Raw genomic sequence first — 7,532 nt, 5'->3', positions numbered from 1 at the left:
CCGGAGCAATTAATGTGATCCTTGTAAGTAAGGTTTTTGTCAAAAGCAAGTCCAAGATATTTAACTTGATCCTCCCACTTTAAATTTACCTCATTCATCTTTATAATGTGATGACTTTTTGGTTTAAGAAAATCAGCCCTTGGTTTGTGAGGGAAAATAATAAGTTGAGTTTTTGCAGCATTTGGAGTAATTTTCCATTCTTTCAAATAAGAATTGAAAATATCCAAGCTTTTTTGTAATCTTCTTGTGATGACACGAAGGCTTCTACCTTTGGCGGAGATGCTTGTATCATCAGCAAAAAGTGATTTCTGACATCCTGGGGGCAAATCAGGCAAGTCAGAAGTAAAAATATTGTATAAAATTGGACCCAAAATGCTTCCTTTTGGGACGCCAGCACGTACAGGTAGTTGATCAGATTTGCTATTCTGATAACATACCTGTAGAGTACGATCCGTCAAATAATTTTGGATAATTTTCACGATATAAATCGGAAAATTAAACCTTTTCAATTTCGGAATCAAACCTTTATGCCAAACACTGTCAAATGCTTTTTCTATGTCTAGAAGAGCAGCGCCAGTAGAATAGCCCTCAGATTTGTTGCTTCGAATTAAATTTGAAACTCTCAACAACTGATGAGTAGTTGAATGCCCAAGGCGAAATCCAAACTGCTCATCAGCGAAAATTGAATTTTCATTAATGTGTGTCATCATTCTATTAAGAATTATTCTTTCGAATAATTTACTAATAGATGAAAGCAAACTAATGGGCCGATAGCTTGAGGCTTCAGCAGGATTTTTATCCGGTTTCAAAATCGGAACTACTTTGGCATTTTTCCAACTACTGGGAAAATATGCCAAATCAAAACATTTGTTGCAAATTTTGACCAAGCTACTTAAAGTTGCTTCTGATAATTTTTTAATTAAAATGTAAAAAATGCCATCCTCACCAGGGGCTTTCATATTTTTTTAATTTTTTGATAATAGATTTTATTTCATTCAGATCCGTATTAAAAACTTCATCTGATGAAAATTCTTGTTCAGCAATATTCTGAAATTCTATTGAAATTTGATCTTCAATAGGACTCAAAACATTTAAGTTGAAATTATGAGCACTCTCAAATTGCTGAGCAAGTTTTTGAGCTTTTTCTCCATTAGTTAATAGAATATTATCACCATCTTTTAAAGAAGGGATTGGTTTTTGAGGTTTCTTAAGAACCTTTGAAAGTTTCCAAAAAGGTTTGGAATAAGGTTTAATTTGTTCGACATCTCTTGCGAACTTTTCATTTCGCAGGAGAGTGAATCTGTGGTCAATAAGTGCAGGACCACGAGAACGTTGATACTGTCTTCTGCGAACATTTTTCAGACGAATCAGAAGCTGAAGATCGTCATCAATAAGGACCACAATACTGACTTTGATTTGTCAAAACCAGATCAATTGTTGATGAATTTCTAACAGAATAGAATAGAATTTTACCATTGGAATTTCCTTTTGAATTATTCCAAGATTGGTGTTTGGCATTAAAATCACCGATGATAAAAAATCGAGATCTATGCCGAGTAAGTTTATTCAAATCCCCTTTGAAATAATTTTTATTTTCCCCAGTGCATTGGAAAGGCAAATAAATATGCAGCTGCAATCATAATTTTCCCAAATGAAGTTTCAAGTTCAATGCCCAAACTTTCAATAACTTTTAACTTAAAGTCACGTAACGTGCTATAAGTCATACTACGGTGGATAACTATTGCAACTCCACCGCCATTTCGATTCATTCTGTTATTGGTTATAAGTTATAACCAATAACCAACTGTACCAACTGTACGGATTTTTTCCTTACCATACGGATTTTCGAACCTCTTCGCGGATTTTTATCAGGCCGGAATTTTTGTAGGGTATTTTACGCATAATACGGATTTGTACGGAATTTTAACAACTTTTTAATCATTGAATTGCTTTTTTGATTTGGTCGAAGCTTTTGTTAACTAGAAATTTTTATTTTTCTGTGAGTTTGATTTAAAAAGGGAGAGTTTTCCTGGGTTTCCTCAATTCAAACTTGATTATCAATAATTCTAGATTTTTTGAACTATTGTCTTCCATATGTTGATAGGACCTTTAAAAAAAACTCTAGAATTGTTCTTTTAGAAATTCCTTACTATATATATTTATCCATTTCCAAAGGCTTTCTAAAACTTGTGAAAACATTTGAACATTTGAATTAACAAATCTAGAGTTTTTTTTAAGGTCCTATAAACTGTTGTGTTTCACATGTTATAGGACCTTTTCAATAAAAAAACGTTACTTAATCCACCCTTAGGTGGTTGGCGCCTTCCTCACATTTAAAGGGTCCTATCCAAAATAGACACAAAACAGTCCAATTCGTGCTCGTTGAAAAGATTTTTTAATTACCTATCCAAAGATTGGTCGCATAAATGTTATGAGATAAGATGAGATGATCATGCGATCCGGTCTCCAAAAAGTGCGTAAATAACACTTAAGTGCTTATAACTTTTGATAGGGTTGTCAGATCTTCAATGTCTTGGACGCGTTTAAAAGGTATTTTGATTACCTATCCAACGATAGGTTGCATGAGAGATCCGGACAACGTTTTCATCAAAATATCTGAGATCCGGCCTCCAAAAAGTGCATAAATAACACTTAAGTGCTTATAACTTTTGATAGGGTTGTCAGATCTTCAATGTCTTGGACGCGTTGGAAAGGTCTTTTAAATACCTTTCTGAAAATGTATAATATGCCAGGTTTTCTTACAAAAACCACCCTTTTTACAATCTTCCGGACTTTAGTCAAAATCGTTTTTTTAGCATAACTTTTGAAGTACTTTACTAAACTTCATAATTTTCAATAGGGACTTATGGGACCCCAAGACAAATCGAATGTGACCAAAACGGTCCAAATCGGTTAAGCCAGTGCTGAGATAATCGAGTGCATATTTTTTGGTGCACAGACCCACATCTCTACACACACACACACACACACACACACACACACACACACACACACACACACACACACACACACACACACACACACACACACACACACACACACACACACACACACACACACACACACACACACACACACACAGAGAGACATTTGCTCAGAATTTGATTCTGAGTCGATATGTATACATGAAGGTGGGTCTATAAGGTTCTTCGAGTGATTTTATAGCCTTTCCTCAATAAGGTGAGGAAGGCAAAAACTCTGGAAAAGTGTTCACACTAAGAACACTAAGAACGATATTATTCGTAAAAGCAAACTTGACATTTTGTAAACTTTAAAACGTTTAACAAAAAACATTGAAGAACATAATGATTTGATTCAAATCACGGTTTATTTTATGAATACTTTTAAACGTGCAACGTGTGAAATTTGTTAGCTGTAAAAACGACACAGTTTTATGTTTTTAATTCTCAAATTTATTAGATTTAATTTATATAAATAATTCATTGACAGTTTTTGTTATACAATGGTATCATGGTATCATATCGGCAAAGTGTACGGATTTTTGCTCAGCAAGAGTTGGTAGCCTTAGTTATAACTCTAAAATCTGGATCACTTTTCAAATAAGTGCCAGTTTTTAAAAATGTTTCGGTTATAACAGAGCAGTTCTCTAGGATTTCGGTCATTCGATTTTTTTTTTGTATTTTTTAATCCAGCTGAAACTTTTTTGGTGCCTTCGGTATGCCCAAAGAAACCATTTTGCATCATTAGTTTGTCCATATAATTTTCCATACAAATTTGGCAGCTGTCCATACAAAAATGATGTATGAAAATTCAAAAATCTGTATCTTTTGAAGGAATTTTTTGATCGATTTGGTGTCTTCGGCAAAGTTGTAGGTATGGATACGGACTACACTAGAAAAAAATGGTACACGGTAAAAAAAATTTGGTGATTTTTTTATTTAACTTTTTATCACTAAAACTTGATTTGCAAAAAAACACTATTTTTATTTTTTTTATTTTTTGATATGTTTTAGAGGACATAAAAAGCCAACTTTTCAGAAATTTCCAAGTTGTGCAAAAAATCATTCACCGAGTTATGAATTTTTTAATCAATACTGATTTTTTCAAAAAATCGAAATTTTGGTCGCAAAAATTTTTCAACTTCATTTTTCGATGTAAAATTAAATTTGCAATCAAAAAGCACTTTAGTGAAATTTTGATAAAGTGCACCGTTTTCAAGTTATATATTTATTTTTGAAAAGCTGAGAAAATTCTCTATATTTTGCTTCTTCGGACTTTGTTGATACGACCTTTAGTTGCTGAGATATTGCAATGCAAAGGTTTAAAAACAGGAAAATTGATGTTTTCCAAGTCTCACACAAACAGCCCATCATTTTTCAATGTCGATATCTCAGCAACTAATGGTCCGATTTTCAATGTTAAAATATGAAACATTTGTGAAATTTTCCGAGCTTTTCGAAAACAATATTTTCAAAATTTTCAAATCAAGACTAACATTTCAAAAAGGCCAAACATTCAATATTTCGGTTATAACAGCAACATGCACGTTATGAACTCGTAAAAAGTTGAAAAATTCATTTTCTTTCGCTTTTAAAGAGCGAGCATTAAAATTCATAATATTGATGGAATTACTTAGATCCATGATTAAACTTCAGGGTAAGAACAACATCATTCGCAAATTTTAATCCAATCTGGATTGCTTCCATCATGGATGTAGCATTACTCATTGTTTGAATCAAACCAAACAGTGAGTTTTGCAAAAAAGTCATTTTTTCAAACGTGACATCGCCGAGATCAGAAGATCCCGAAGCGTTGCCAGCAGAAACATTTTCAAATGAAATTTGAGGTACCTGCCCAATTTCAGGAAGATTGGTAGAGGATTTAAAATTCGTGGATGAACCCGAACCCGAAACGACGTTGGCATAAGAAATACCATTAGTGTTACCTAACTTTTCCACGGTAGGGGTATTTCTAGCATTGTTCGAGTGAGACAGCACGAACGTTTGATTTAAAGATGCAGGTACAACCTGACTTTGAAAAAAAATCGGTTTGGATTTCGGCTGATGCTTAGCACGAGAATCCAAAACCTTTTTTCTGATGGGGCAATCCCAGAAATTTGATTTGTGATTTCCACCACAATTTGCACATTTAAATTGGGTGACTTCTTTCACGGGACAATTGTCCTTGTCGTGAGATGAATCCCCGCAAACCATGCATTTTGGAACCATGGCGCAATGATCAGTACCGCGACTGAATGCCTGGCAACGCCGGCACTGGGTCAGATTCTGGCCATTACCGCCATGTTTCTTAAAATGCTCCCACTTTACCCGTACATGGAACAAAAACTGAACTTTGTCCAAAAGTTTCAAATTGTTGATTTCATTTCTGTTGAAATGAATCAGATAAAATTGTGAAGTCAAACCAAAGCGAGAAATATTCCCGTTTAATTTTTTCTTCATTGGTATTACTTGGGATGGGACAAAGCCAAGCAACACCTTAAGTTCGTTTTTGATCTCATCCACCGACAAGTCGTTGGAGAGACCTTTCAGGACCGCCTTGAATGGACGAGCATTCTTGGTCTCATATGTGTAGAAATTGTGTTTGTGGTTTTTCAAATAACCAACGAAAGTTTGGTGACACGGGGATGCTTCGGCTGTCATCTGCATACAATGTCACTGAAGACTAAAAAGTACCAAAGTTTTGGTGTCTAGTGTCAAAATTATGGGGAGTAACATGAAGAAAAGTGCGCAAAATCGAAAGGACGAAAATATTTTTTTTCTTTATTTTTGTTTCGTTAGTTAAAATGAAATTAAATGTGTACCATTATCCGGGGCAAATCGAGACACATGGGGTGGATTGAGAAGTGATTTTAGCAATGTTTTTGCAAAGCAAAGCAATCCACTTTAACGACCCCCGGGTCTTTTGTGGGCTCTGTTGCAAGTTTCTACTCATTTCTAGGCGTCCGAAGGTTATGTGTGGTGAGTCACTCAAAACCTCTTTTACGCTAATGGAACGACGTTTTACTTCCCCATCCGATAGAAGGCGTGGTCAGGCAAATCTCGTCTCGAAAAATGCCACCGGGTCCGTCTGGGATTGAACCCAGGCCATACTGGGATTTAGAGGCTACCACGCTAACCACTAAACCACCGGACCCCAATGTTTTTGCACAATATTTGAATATTTTTTAATTTGTTTCAGTAGGTATAGACACAAAACAACAAAATTAGTTTCTAAATTTGAACTTTGATGTCTAAAAACAGCTGTTCTGGCTTTCTTGTCGAAAATTTACCAACACATTCAAACCACGGGGTACCATAGAAGTTGGTTTGTTTGACTCAAAAACATGCTTTTTGGTAAAGCCCCACAACGTGAGCCCCACAACGTCCTTAACAATGAGCTATGCCCTGTTCGTGGACTCGCTCTTAAGGTTTCCCAACAACATGGTTGAGCTCAACCGCCTCAAATTGTAGATTAAAATTAAAATTATGATGATCTGTAAGTTCATTGGCCAAATAAGAATTTGCGGAAGACATTTCAGAGGATTTGAAAAAGACACCAGCTGGGAAGCTTTGCCTGAGACCTGATGCTAAACATATATTTTGTTGTTGGCGGCATTTATGGTTTATTTTGATGAAAAGAATCAATATGAGCAGCTACAGGATTATTTCCCAAAAAATTAAATAAGACTTATTATATTTTGATTTGTGACCCTCTGAAATGTTATTCCCGAAACAGCGCCACCAAACATTTGGTGGCGGCTTCAGCAAGCTACGTCAGTATCACGGGCCTGTTTGGTGATCTTGTAAAGATTCCGTCAACAAGCGACATTCACCTCTTCGACCAAGCTGGAACGAAACCTTCAAATTGCAAGTTTCCTTGCAATTCTTCAGTTGCGTTCGAAAGCTGGCCAAATCGGAGACGGAAGTCACTACAATTGGCGGAGCCTTTACTCGTTTCTCGACGGCAGAAGGCTCAGTACGAGGAGAAGGATCCTTGTCAACAGTTTCGGATAAAACACCGAAACTATTTGCCAATGGAATTGGAGGATTGACCTCACTTTCAGAATCAGAATCAGACCTCAGAAGAGGCTGTTTTCTTTTTCTGTTTCCGTTAGCCGGTTTAGCGTTCAAACGCTTCACCGACGTAACGACCAAATCTTCAGAAGATTTGCGTTTACCTTTGTTTTGACGCATTTTGCAAGCAAAGTTCTCTTAAAAGATGGCTTCGTTTGTAAAATACAACAAAATTTCAGGTGGGGTTAGTCTTGAAAAGACTGTTTAGAATTTGGGAAAATAACTCAGGTAGTCTTTTAAAAGACTGTGATTTTTTTTAAATAACTCTGAGCTTAGGTAGTAAAAAATACCGCAGCTCTTGTGTCCGTTCACCTCGAAGGTTCGCAAGACACTGCTAAAGCTAAATTAGCCTTCGAGTTCATTCAGCGAAGAAAAAGTTCATCGGGGATCCGTCGAGTAGCCAAGATAGGTGCTCGAGAAGTCCCCGCTAATTTTTTCAGCGATTTTTTGGAATTATTTGTATTTGTTTTGGTTGTT

Source organism: Culex pipiens, chromosome 1 (genome assembly GCF_016801865.2).
Source record: "Culex pipiens pallens isolate TS chromosome 1, TS_CPP_V2, whole genome shotgun sequence".
Lineage (NCBI taxonomy): Eukaryota > Metazoa > Arthropoda > Insecta > Diptera > Culicidae > Culex > Culex pipiens.
Note: the sequence above shows the minus strand (reverse complement) of the source record.